The sequence below is a fragment of the Oryzias melastigma genome, linkage group LG17 (assembly GCF_002922805.2).
Source record: "Oryzias melastigma strain HK-1 linkage group LG17, ASM292280v2, whole genome shotgun sequence".
Lineage (NCBI taxonomy): Eukaryota > Metazoa > Chordata > Actinopteri > Beloniformes > Adrianichthyidae > Oryzias > Oryzias melastigma.
In genome coordinates, this window is record NC_050528.1 from 18,324,110 (window position 1) to 18,329,069 (window position 4,960).

The 4,960-nt window shown below is 32.7% G+C and overlaps 1 long non-coding RNA gene across 1 annotated transcript in view; it reads left to right on the top strand.

The window, feature by feature from the left end:
* The first annotated feature begins 95 nt into the window (after positions 1–95).
* Positions 96–4,960, top strand: part of LOC118599899 — a 13,806-nt gene continuing 8,941 nt past the window's right edge. Inside the window, exon 1 of the long non-coding RNA XR_004949439.1 lies at positions 96–249. This is a non-coding gene — a long non-coding RNA (uncharacterized LOC118599899). The remainder of the gene's footprint in view (positions 250–4,960) is intronic.

The following is a 4,960-nucleotide window of genomic DNA, read 5'->3' on the forward strand; positions in this document are numbered from 1 at the left end:
GGAGGGAGAAATAAGAAAAACATTCCGCCCACTTTTCCTACTTAGCCAATCAGCTATCGGCGGAGGATGCCCAGGGGCGGGGCTTCCCATCATGACCGATGCCGACATGTTTGCAAAGTCAGGTGAATAGCGCAGCTGTTACAACCGTCAGGTGATTAAGACACGATAATCATCATAGTTGTGTGGCATGCGGTCCGTCCAGCCCGCGCAGATCCGCATCAAGCGGAGAGACAAAAGCTGCCGACGCAGGTAAACGACACCTGACAGCTTTACACGGCAGCTTTTCACCTGTCACCTACCTGTAACTATGGGACTTTAGCTAATTCCATGAGAGGGCAAAACATCGTTTAGGGAACTAGCAAAAGTACATACAACTATAAAATGAACAAAGTATAATAAATAAATACATTGTTGCTTTCTAAAGTCTTGGAATGATGACAATATGAAGTTTGTACGGGGCTCCGTTTGTGCCAAAAATAAAAAAAAGGAAGTCATATTTTTGGCCCAAATGGAACCTTTATATATTAAGTTAAAAATAGTGCCTATTAATTTATAAATAGATTTATATTCAAAGGGAAATAAACTTAAAAATGTCTTTAATTCTTTTGTGTTGGTGTGATGATTACATGTTCAATGTGCAAAAATTAGGGGTCTAATAATTAGTCAATTAACTGATGAATCAGTTTCTTTACATTCCAACCAGACTGATCTGTCTGAGGCTGAATCGAATTGACTCAACTCAACAATTAAAAAAAATGTTTCAAAATAAAATGAATTGATAATCGATCTTGAAAAATATTTTAATAGGTTTATTTTACTTAAAAACGACCATCACCACTGACAACACACATGTGATGGCTGCAAAAAATGGTCAAACCAACATTTACAATGTGAGGAAACACTTTAAATTGTGCATTATTAACCACAATAATGTTCTAATAATGTTCCGTTTGTATTATTTCTGATATGTAAAGACAACAGTGGTCTGAACTTTATGAAACTGAAATGTGAATGGATTTGACATTAATTCTTGTTTGTATTATTCTTTGTAAGCGTTTCATTTACACCGATTATCTTGCAAGAAATTCAAGAAATCTGGAAAAAAACAAACTTCACCTGCACTGTTCAGTGCCAGGTTTTTATCTCTGAGTCACGGTGGTTGCATTTTTTGGCTAAAGATGTCCTGAATTGATTTTAGGTCAGTGAACTGGATCGTTCAAAATGAACCAATATGGACTATGAATTGCATCGACAACCACAAATTATGATATGAATCGAATTATAGTTAAAATGAACTGTTACACCCCTACTAAAAATGTATGCATGTAATATATTAGGATGGCAATGGGAATTAATAGGAGTTTCTTCAATTTGCTCCTTTTTTTTCGAGCACTTTCTATTTAGCATGTTTATTTAACTATTTAATTTTGTGTTTGAAAATAAAAGGCAGTCAACCAAAAAAGAAAAATCTATTTTTTAAATCAGGTCAACACAATCTATCCTATAAAATAAGGATAAGAAATATGAAACTTACAATATTGAGCTTTGTTTGACAAAATTAATTGCGCCCTAAGTAACATAGTGGCTTTTACACAAAATGCTCAGTCTCATTCTTTGAATTAATCTGCTTTTTCTTTTGCAACTTACTTGATGCTATTATTTTTTTTTTACTTTTAATCGTCTTCTTTGTTTCTGAAAAACAGCTGATGTTTGTTTCCATTTGAATTAACTATTCTAAACCAGTTTTATTTATTATGTTGATTTACTATAAAAGCCAAGCAGGATAAGTTTCAAAGTGGAAAATATTTTTAAATATTACATTTTTATTTTTTATATTTTTACTAAAAAAAAAAAAAAACTCAGAACATTACAAGACGGTTAATAAAATGCTCTAGAAATCATCTCCTGTCTGAATTGAATCTGAAAATCCCCTTTTTGATTCTTTTCTTCAGAGGAGTTATTTTTTGTCTTCTCTCTCGTGCCACCTGGTCCATGTTTTCAGCACAAAGAAATAACTCAAAGTAAATCTCCAATGATGACGTTTTGTATGAACTGGGATTTGAGATCATAATTATTTTGAGTTCTATTAGACTGGATTATGCAAACTGGGCTACAGTGGAGTCATGCAGGCTGTTTGAGCGCGCTTGTTTACATTCTCTGTCAGGTTTTCTGAGCTAATCTTTGTAAAAATCAAATCTAACAAAGAAAAACCAAAGTGCATTGAGTTTTGGGACTGAACTTTAACTAACAAGATGCAGAGTTTCTATTTCTAAAGTCTACCAACACAAGTGTGCATGAAAGAATGTTAGAGATGCAAGTTGTGGAGTTAAATTCCAGCTTTTGCTGCCTAGCAACAGATGGAAAAATGCCACTTCACAAGGAGACTCGTTCAGTTTAAGTTTCTGTCTGACTCTGATATCAAAAACAAACATTAATGATGTGAAACTATAAAGTTTAAAGTAAACTTGTAGCATCTTAGCTGCATGTGATAGTATGTGATGCAGTTTCCAGTATGAAGGCGTGATGATATGGCTATGGCAGTGACAGGGAAGGGGGGTATTGGTATGGGGTTGAATTAATTATTACCATTTTATAGGGCTGGGCGATATGGGAATTTTCATATTGCGATATCGCTTTTTTCATTTTGTGCGATAACGATATTAAAAACGATATCAATCAAATAATCAAAGTAATCTTTATTGCAGAGATTTACGACTTCAGATTTTTACACCTTAACTTTGACCCCCCCCCCTAAAATCTTAGTTAGTTCAAATTAAACTTTCATTATTTTTTTTTATTAACTGTAGTATTGAAACTAACTGTGAGGAACATTTAAATATTTCTAATAAATATTGTACATATACATAATGTACACAATAGTTAAACAATAACGGTGGTTTTCAATAGGCTGTAGAGAATTTCTGATTTAATTTAATCTGACTGCAGCACATAGAAGTTTCTTTCAAATTAAAATTAAGTCTTAAAAACATTGTTCTAAAGCAGCAAATATATTGCAGTTATTTTTATATTATTTTCTAATTTCTTCTGAACATAAACTACAGGTACTGCTGTGCAGCAGAAGATAATAAAATGTAAACTTAATCTTAAAATAAACAGTTCTGATAATAGATTTAATCATCATTTCACTCAGTCATCTGACATGTGTACATGTTGGAGGATTGATCAAACAAGTTTATTTTACTATTATTAGATCACCTCATTAAGAAATGAGCATAAACGGAACAAATGTAACTAAGAAATTCATTATTGATACACAATAAAACAACAAATTATTCTAATTCGAAGCTCTATACAAAAGATTTTGGTTAATATTTTAACAAAACCCTCAAACTCTAAACTCCACAGCCACAATCGAGTCCCCGCCCCCCTGCGCGCGGCTGTTACTAGCATGCACAGTCTCTCCTCTTTCAGCCCCGCGTGACACGTGACCCGCAGCAATAGACAGACTGTCTCCTTTTTTCTGTTTTCATGGAGGTTCTCCTCTAAATCAGGTGTTTAAACTCCTGATTTTAAAGCGTGTCTTCTCTCCCTCACACTCTGTGGATCTGTCGGTAACAAACAGCTGCGGAGGAATAATCCGGTCGGACCGAACCATTTTAAATTTAGAGGAGGGGGGTCCGGTGACGACGTTTCCAAATCAAAATATATAAACATCGTTACCTTGACATTAAAAATAAAAGTATTTGCGATTATATATTGGTTATTGGTTTACTGAAATAGTGTTTTCTGTTTTGTCCTTTTGTCATCATTCGGGGCCTCCGTCCCCCCCGCTCTCAGTCTGGGCTCCTAGAATCAGCCGCTCCGTAAGAAGAGGAAGCGCGGCTCTTCCGGGGTTTTCTCCCGTGTTATTTAACACGAAAGTTTATCGCAATAGTCTCATTTCACTATCGAAAAAAGGTAATATCGCGATAACGATAATTATAGTTTTATCGCCCAGCCCTACCATTTTATTTATTTGTTTATTTAATTTCATTTTTTTTTATTTTTACTTCCTTACTAACTCTGTTTACTTTAGCCTTACAATATTATGAACACTTGTTTAAACAATTTGTGGAACCTTGTACTGCCTAAGGATTGTGTTTTGTTTTATATGCATGTAAACTACAAACAATTATTCTCATATGAGTAAACAATGCATTTCTGTGTGTGGTGATGGAGTTGAGATTGTTTAATTTTATGTTTTGACAAGTTATTGAGCACATTTTATGTTTAATGTCAGTGATTGATTTCAATAAAAATATATTTTTGGTATTTACTAACAACAACAAACAACAAAATTAAACTAATTAATAATTATTTAATTAAATTAAATTAAATTAAAAGTGTATTTCTTTCAGTTTTGGATTTGAGGTTTCAGGAAATAAATCTACATTATACTTAGTATTATATAAAAAGAGTTTTCAGGATACTAAGTATCAGTTACATGATTATATATATAAAAAATCTAACATCAGTCAATGAAAATGATCATATTTAAAGAGAGTTTTTTGTTTTTTCTATGTATTAAATGCTAAGTGAAATTACTTGTAGGAGAAAAACATGTTTAAGTAATGAATCTAACTTGTTTTGTATCCTGTGATTTAATCATTCTCCATATAAATATGTTTTAATATTTTTTTTATTTTTGTTTTTGCATGTTTACGCCATTTTTTTTAGTATAAAACTCTAATATCAATAAACGGGGGACATATGAGTATTCAAAACCAGTCATTTTTAGATATTTAGTTAGTATAAAATACATAAATATAAAGTTAAGTAGTTGTCTGTATTTTATCCTATATTATATATAATATGAAAAAACGGAAAAATGTTGTAGTACACATAACTATCAAAACTACAAATTATACTACAATTCTTGGTAAAGACACACCATCTAACCATTAAATGTACCTATAAATCAGGGGTCTCAAACTCGCGGCCCGCGGGCCATCTGCGGCCC